General features: G+C 46.9%; 1 protein-coding gene across 1 annotated transcript in view; it reads left to right on the top strand.

Moving 5' to 3' along the window:
- LOC127422243 (neurobeachin-like) overlaps window positions 1-8,828 on the top strand; it is a 382,851-nt gene that overhangs the window by 210,006 nt on the left and 164,017 nt on the right. The gene's annotated exons all lie outside the window — the stretch shown is intronic.

The raw sequence follows: 8,828 nt of genomic DNA, 5'->3' as shown, positions 1-8,828 counted from the left end.
GAACACAAAAGGAGATATTTTATAGAATGATGCAATCACTGGATTCCATACCAAAGCAGTTGACAGTGACTCACTTTAAAGCTTAAAAAGCAAAAATTCACCCAAAGGTGTCAAACAAAGTAGTCCATGCGACTTGTACGTCAAAGTCTTCTGAAGGCATCCGATTACTTAGTATGATGATCAGACCGAAATTAAAGTTGTTATTCACACTTAAACCAAATTAAATCAATGATCATCTCATGTACAGCATACAGAGCCCAAATCAAATATCACGAAATGTCAGTAACATCAAACCTTACTGTTTCTTGAGTGTCTCAAATGAGGTTTAATAGTATGATGCGTCGCTATATTGGAATTTGAGCGCTGTTTACATGAGTAGATGATTTAATATGGTTTGAGAGTGAATAACAACTTCAGTTTCAGTCTGTTCATCAAACAAAGTGATCATATCTCTTCAGAAGACTTGGAATATGATGCATGTGTCCCATGGACTAATTTTATGACACTTTTGGGTGCTTTTTAAGCTTTAAAGTGAGTCAATATCAACAACTATTGTACTGAAATCACAGATTGTGACATTCTTTAAAATATATCTTTTGGTGATATCCAGAAGAAAGGAAGACATGGGCTCATAATCTCATGAGGGTGAGTAAATAATGACAGAATTTTCACTTTTAGGTGTGTATATTTTTAAACACATTTTTGTTTCGGAGTCGATGAGGGGCCTTACTGATGGGGCTGTAGGGGTACCTAAGACAAATAAGGTTGGGGAAAAAAATTGCTTTAACCTCACTGATATTGAAGAATCCATGTGAGATGCTGGGACCAAGTTCAATCCTAATCTTCTAACCTATAGTCACCACTATGAAGCCTTTTTGAATTAATGTATGCTTGGTGCACATTTGAACACAGTTTACATCTTCATACCTCTAAAAACGAACCATGTTGCGGCAAAGATGTCCTTGTTGTGATTCCAACAACCTCAAGCTTTTCCTCTTCTCCGCACAAATGCACCTAGACAGCGGGACGTTCATGTCTCGTGACCCTTTTGCCCTGTTCTGTTTTTCAAACTGTCATTTTTATGAATAAATTAGCGATAATCATCTTGCACTTTTTATATTTATGCCTCCTAATCAGCACTATTCGTCTAAGGCCGCAGACAGCCGGTGTCTCTGTCCAGTCAAGTGGCAGCGGGTGCGGCAGAGGTCAGGCGGGTCTGTTTCGTGTAACAGCTTAAACATACATAAAGAATCTAGCTCGGAGCTGGAGAGATTTACCGATGGAAGGCCTCCAGATGTCGGGAGCAGCGCTGAGCAGATAAAAGCAAAAGGGCTCCCTCTGTCTCTTGACAGGTCGAATTGAGATGCTGCAAATTCTCAAGAGCCATTAAGCTTAGTGAGTTACAAAGATCGGGGGGGGGGGGGGGACTGGCTGGCTGGGGTGCACAACTTAAGCGTAAGAGTTACATTGAAGCTCTTCTGGGATATTTGGCTAATGACTGTGTTCTCAGCTGGGTACGTTTTGGAAGGCAGCTTTGACAGAAGTGCTTGACAGCTGTGACTGGAACTTGGAGGAGTGGGTTGAAAAATTATTGGAGTTTGAGTGAAATTAAGTTCTTGACTTCGAAACAAGTGTGCATTTGAGTTTTCACTGAAGCAAGCAGGTGATTTGTCAAACAATCCATTCTATTCATGTGAGAAATGAGAGAACCTATTGCTTTGTCCCTGGATGCAGCACAACTACGACGCAAACCCGAGGTGGAATTCTGCTGTTTCTGGAGACTATTGTCTCTTTCATCTCACATAATAATGTAATTTCAGCTCAAATCAACATTTCCATTTTTTATCTATTGGCAAGAAGTATTGTAATAATATGCATAATGAGTAGTCAGACAGTCACAGTAAATTACAGTATGAACTAACTCCAATGAAAACCAGAGGTGGATGAAAACTCCATGATCTCTTTTCACATAATAACATCATTTTCAATGTCATTATTTATTTGGTAAGTAGCCATGTAATAAGCAGGGTAATCTACTGTCAGCTTGTCATTATTACAAAATAAACCCATTCAGGGTGATACAAGACCCCTGCCCTCTGTGTCCTGACCACGCTGTCTACATTTATTAAGTGATAATGACCAGCTGACTGTAGATTTTTCCTTGCATATACATTTTAAATATTCTCATCCCATTACGTGAATAAAGGAAGTACAGTGGCCCCAAAATACATTTGGACACTTTTGAACACTTAAAGGAATAGTTCACCAAAAAAAAAAAAAAAAAAATCACCCTCATGCCATCTCAGATGTGTGTGACTGACTTTCGTTTTTAGAAGAATATTTCTGCTCTGTAGGTCCATACAATGCAAGTGAATGGGGTGTAATAATTTGAAGCTCTAAAAAGCACATAAAGGCAGCATAAAAATAATCCGTAAAACTCCAGTGGTTTAATTCATGTCTTCTGAAGATACCCACTTGCTTTTGGGTGAGAACAGACTAAAATGTAATTCATTTTTACTGTACATTTTTCCATTGCAGTCTCTTGGCACGATCATTATTTCAAGCTCGATTACAGTTTCTAGTGCTTGATGCATACGCAGAGTGCTAGATGATGCTAGGAAGTGTAATCGAGCTTGAAATCACTTAACAAATCTTTTTGTGAAATATTTAGCTTGAAACATTTGTGTAAATGTGTGTGTAAAGACAGTTTTAAATTTGTTTTAACTGTGGTGTAAGTGTACAAATACTGTTTGGATCCGCTGAATGCAAAACAGGTCCTAATTTACTTGAAATCCTCTAAAAGGTGAAGTTCCCATGAGAAACATTCAGCATCCATGTCCACCACAGATCCTGGACCAGACACTCAAAGTGTGGAAATCCAGCGCTAAACCACTTCAGAAAAATTCTCCAAACCCACGGTGTCAGCTTTTCTCAGTATAAGCTCCCCTTGCTTGTAATGACAGTCCGGATGTGCTCTCCTCTTTTACATGATAGATCGTATTACCATCTTCTGGAGGAACATGTCTTAGCTAATGCACATCACATGGGCGGCATATTTGTCTGAGCCCCAAAATCCCCCCACAATCACACCCACATTGCCCCGGGGGACCTTTTTTCCCAGCTTGAGGGGGAATACAGAGAAAGAGAAAAAAAAATGGCACAAAGAAGTGTTCTACAGTGCCTTGTTTCAAGTGTGAAGGCTACTTGAGAAAAGACTGTGGACCAGTGCTTGGCTCGGGTGTCTTGGAGAAGGCTGATGTCATTTTCTTGGCAGGCCAGTGTTGTCCCCCCATATATTTCCTTATTTATTTTTGTCACGTGAGTGCTGCTGTACTTGAACAGAGACTAGTGAAGAAGCACTGAGCTGAGGAAGTCTGATCCCAAGTGAGGAACTGACTGACTGCAGAGTACAGTATATGAATATTGGAGTGAAAAGAGAGTGGAGGAGAAAGACAGAGAAATAGAGGCATATTGGGTCAGTTACAACATTTGGAGACCAGATGCGCCTCAGTGTTGTCTTTCTCTGGCTCAGTGAGGGGTAGTAGTGAGGATGCTCATTTGTGCATTTGTTTGTGCTTGTTTGTCTCAAAATTAATCTTATTATTTGAGTCAGTATTTTAAAATTTGAACAGATTTTTTGTGTTGAATTTTTCAACATTTGAAATTGAAGGGTGGAATTTTTACACTACTTGTGTCATCAAATGGAATTGTTTTAAAACAGGTTTTGATGGCACCACAGTGTTTACACTTTTAGCGGTAATCAAACTTCAGATGGGTTACCTTAAATGGGAATGCTGCCTTCATGTGCTATCGGAATTATCTGACTTTCCACTTCTGAATTCATAATTATGAGTAACAAAACAAAACGTTCTGGTTACTTTCGTTCCCTGATGGAGGGAACGAGACGTTGTGTCGATGTAGTGACACTAGGGGTCACTCTTGGGAGCTCCAAACACCTCTGCTTTTTGAAAAAAGGCCAATGGGAATTGGCGAGTGAAATTTGCAGGCCACTCCCCCGGACATACGGGTATAAAAGGAGCTGGTATGCATCCACTCATTCAGGTTTTGTGCTGAGGAGCCGAGACAAGGTCCCGGCCATTTCAGCGGGTAGTTCAGTGTTGTGGCAAGAGGAACACAACATCTCGTTCCTTCCATCAGGGAACGGAGGTTACGAAAGTAACCAGGACGTTCCCTATCTGTCACTCACTCGACGTTGTGTCGATGTAGTGACACTAGGGGTCCCTATACAAAACGCCACATCTATCTGAACTGTGTTACGTTGACTGGCGGTGCGAGACGGGCAGACCGCTGTGTGCCTCGTAGCCAACGCACCAGGTCATCACGTAACCTCCACCAACGCTCTTATGAGCGTCGAATGGTCCTTCGGGTACAAGTCAACTGCCCAACAAATAGGGACAGGCTAGCCCAGCCGTGGCCTCTTTTCCTCTTTTTTTCTCCCCAAAAAGAGTGAAATTTGTTAACTGACTGGGTGCCATTAATGTCTACGTCGGGGGGGGTGGGTGTCACTCCCAAGGGGAAGACACCACGGAGACCACACCCCGCCCAGAGAGGGGGGGGGGGTATTTTGAGTGGAAATACGTCACATGGTCTTACCGAGTCTTGTCGGAAGTATGTCATGTGGAGAAGTCGCATGGTAGGTCCTATCCCGAGGGGTGAGGAGTTTCTACAAACATGGTGACCGGGGGCAGAGGGGCCTCTGCACAAGGAAGATGCAGTTTACCGACAGGGAAACGATTTAGCGGAAGATATAACATGGGGTCACCTACGAGGAACCAGCACATGTGGAGCACCTACCCAAGTACAGGGCCTAATTAGCACATGTACTGGGCCAGCAGCGAGTTTCTCCGCAAACTCGTCTGCCACAGGGCTAAGGAGGAAACTCATCCAGGGATCACAGCTTGTGAACACAACTAGGAGTCAAAAGCACACGTCTTCACCTCAAGGGAGGGGAAAGGCGCTATGCGCAAATGGTACACCCGGCCAGCTGTCCCGGAACTTACCTGCTTGTACCTGACAATACACGGGACGAAACCGGCTCAACCCGGAGATTGTAGAACCTCGCAAAGGTGTTGGGTGTTGCCCAGCCCGCTGCTCTGCAGATATCTGCCAAAGAGGCACCACTGGTCAGGGCCCAGGAGGCCAATACACTTCTAGTAGAGTGGGCTCATAACCCCACGGGGGGTGGCACGTCCTGAGCGTGATATGCCATCACGATGGCGTCAACGACCCAGTGGGCGATCCTCTGTTTGGAGACAGCGCTTCCTTTCCGCTGTCCACCAAACCAGACAAAGAGCTGCTCGGAGCTTCTAAAGCTCTGCGTGCGATCCAAATAGATGCATAAAACACGCACCGGACACAGCAACGCCAAGGCTGGGTCTGCCTCCTCCTGGGGCAGCGCTTGCAGGTTTACCACCTGATCCCTAAAAGAGGTCGTGGGAACCTTGGGCACATAGCCCGGTCGGGGTCTCAGGATCACGTAAGAGTAACCCAGACCGAACTTCAGGCACTATTTGCTGACAGAGAATGACTGCAGGTCCCCTACCCTCTTGATGGAAGTGAGCACAGTCAGGAGGGCAGTCTTCAAAGAGAGTGCCTTAAGCTCAACTGACTCCAGGGGCTCAAAAGGAGTTCCCCGTAGACCCCGAAGGACTACAGAGAGGTCCCACGAGGGGATGAGGCATAGTCTGGAGGGATTCAACCTCCTAGTGCCTCTCAGGAACCTGATGTTCAAGTCGTGCTTTTCCAAATGCTTACCATTCACTGCATTGTGATGTGCCGAAATGGCAGCCACATACACCTTAAAGGTGGAGGGGGACAGCCGCCCCTCCAGCCTCTCCTTCAGGAAGGAAAGTACCGATCCGACTACGTATCTCTGGGGGTCTTCGCGTCGGGAAGAACACCACTTAGCGAACAGATGCCAATTCAAGGCATACAGGCGCCTCGTAGAGGGAGCCCTAGCCTGAGTGATCGTGTCTACCACCGCAGGAGATTCCAGAGGTCTGGTCGGTGACCCGTCCCAGAGAAAGAAGGTCCTTCTTTCCCGGGGGTGGGGGGGGGCTGTTGCGAGGAGCATGAGGTCCGAGAACCATGTCTGGGCCAGTAGGGTGCTACTAGGATGACTTGCTCCTTGTCCTCCCTGACCTTGCACAGAGTCTGTGCATGTAGGCTCACTGTTGCTGGTGCTGTTGCTACAGGAGAACGCCCTTGGCGACGAGCAGATGGGGTGCGGGGTCTTGAGCCACGCTGGGGCAGGATGTGCTGTATAGCCTCCGTCTGCTTCTTCACCACCGAGAACTGCTGGGTAAAGTCCTCGACGGTGTCACCGAACAGGCTGACCTGGGAAATGGGGGCGTCAAGGAACCGTGCCTTGTCATCCTCTCTCATCTCGACCGTGTTGAGCTATTGGTGGTGCTCCTGGACCACCAGGGTGGACATCGCCTGCCCGAGAGACCGCACCATGACCTTTGTCGCCCGGAGAGCAAGGTTGGTTGCCGAGCGCAGCTCCTGCATCAATCCCGGGTCAGAACTACCCTTGCGCAGTTCTCTTATCGCCTTGGCTTTGTGGACTTGCAGGAGAGCCATGGTGTGCAGGGCGGAGGCGGCCTGTCCAGCGGCACCACAGGCCTTAGTCGCCAGAGACGACATAACCTTACAGGCGCTGGACGGGGGTTTCAGGCGGCCCCGCCAGGTGGCGGCGTTTTGTGGGCACAGGTGCAACGCAACCGCTTTATCCACCTTGGGGATCTCCGAGTACTCCCTGGCAGCCCCACCATTGAGGGTAGTGAGAGCGGAGGAGCTCAGAGACCGGGTCCAGGCAGTGAAAGGTGCCCGCCATGACCTTGTGAGCTCCTCATGCACCTCCAGGAAGAAAGGGGCCGGGCTCAGGAACCAATCATTAGGCTGCGAGGGTTCAGGGGGGTGGAGGGTTCCACTCCAGCCTGACACACGCAGCCGCCTGGGCAAGCATGGCTGCCAGCTGCGCATCAGGCTGCAACTGGGCGACCACACCCAAAGGTGGGAGCCCAGTAGAGTCCTCAGCGTCAGACTGGACAGCCCGCTCTCCGATGCTGCAATTGAGAGCTCATCCACTTCGCGAGCGCTGAAATGAGATCACGAACTCGCCCTGAAACGAGCCGGCAGTCTCATCCCAGTGGGGCAAACGAACGTACTGGCGAATGGGAGGTCCGTGGTGAGTTACCCGGCGGAGTGGCTCCCATTGGGGTCCCCAAATCACCCCCTGTGCTAACTGACGCGGCCTCAAACCTGTGGGTAGAAGGACTGAGGTGGGGAGCCGCTGGGGTGGTCTTTCCCTCTAATGAAGGAAAAACTATGACCGCAGCGTTGCCATGGTCACGCTCTCGCAGTGAGAACATGACCTGTCCACGAACGCTGTCTCCGTGTGGGCAGCACCCAAGCATGTAAGACCGCGATCTTGGCCATCAGAAGGGGAGAGGCAACGACTGCAACCAGGAAATACACATAAACGGAGAGGCATCTTTAAAAAGACGCTCTCCATTAATGCTACTCTTTTAGTAGGAAGAATATACTCTTTTAGCTGCTGAAGCGCCCAGGGGCATTCTCTGCACTTCACCAGTGCAAGGGGGGGAGAAGCCGCTGTAATGCGCCGTAAATCCAACAGCTTTTCGAGGTGAATGGATTGGCAGAGTAATTCAGCTTGCTGAACACAACCGCTCGGCTCCGAAGAGAAAATCTGAATGAGCGGTTGCATACCAGCTCCTTTTATACCCGTATGTCTGGGGGAGTGGCATGCAAATTCCACTTGCCAATTCCCATTGGCCTTTTTTCAAAAAGCAGAGGTGTTTGGGGCTTCCAAGATTGACCCCCAGTGTCACTACATCGACACAACGTCGAGTGAGTGACAGATAGGGAACAATATGTAACAATATAATGTTTTATTAACCTTTTCCAATCAAAGCCTTCTACAAGAAATGCAGTAAAATACCAACAATTCGAGTAACATTAAACATTTCCCAAAGTCTAAATGGGAGGTTGACTAATTGAAAGAACTAGTTTCCCCATAGGTTGCGTATTCATTGCAACGTGCATTAAATCTCTTGTACTCTCATCCTCCACAATATTAATCTGCCTGTAGACTGTGGTTATCCGCTTTGTTACAGCAGTCTTGAAGCTGCTTTAATGATTTATGTCAGAGCGTCAACACCAGTGTCAAACTTTGAACAAAAACATCTCATTCTGTGTTTTGGTGATAAGTTAAAATATGACTTGCTTCTGTGGTAATTAAAATGTGCATTACAAGCAGGTCCGCATTAAGGTTTCGAGCGTGGGGGAGCATGCGACTTTCTCTCATATATATATATATATATATATATATATATATATATATATATATATATATATATATATATACACACACTGATCAGCCACAACATTAAAACCACTGAAAGGTGAAGTGAATAACATTTATTATATCGTTACAATGGCACCTGTCAAGGGGTGGCATATATTAGGCAGCAAGTGAACAGTCAGTTCTTAAATTTCATGTGTTGGAAGCAGGAAAAATGGGCAAGCGTAAGGATCTGAGCAACTCTGACAAGGGCCAAATAGTGATGACTAGACAACTGAGTCGGAGCATCTACAAAACAGCAGGTCTTGTGGGGTGTTCCTGGTATGCAGTGGTTAGTACCTACCAAAAGTGGTCCAAGGAAGGACAACCTGTGAACCGGTGACAGGGTCATGGGCGCACAAAGCTCATTGATATGCGTGGGAAGTGAAGGCTAGCCCGTCTGGTCCAATCCCACAGAAGAGCTTCTGTAGCACAAATTGCT

Source organism: Myxocyprinus asiaticus, chromosome 31, assembly GCF_019703515.2.
Source record: "Myxocyprinus asiaticus isolate MX2 ecotype Aquarium Trade chromosome 31, UBuf_Myxa_2, whole genome shotgun sequence".
Taxonomy (NCBI): domain Eukaryota; kingdom Metazoa; phylum Chordata; class Actinopteri; order Cypriniformes; family Catostomidae; genus Myxocyprinus; species Myxocyprinus asiaticus.
The sequence above is the reverse complement of the archived record's forward strand: the minus strand, read 5'-3'. Positions and strand labels throughout refer to the sequence as shown.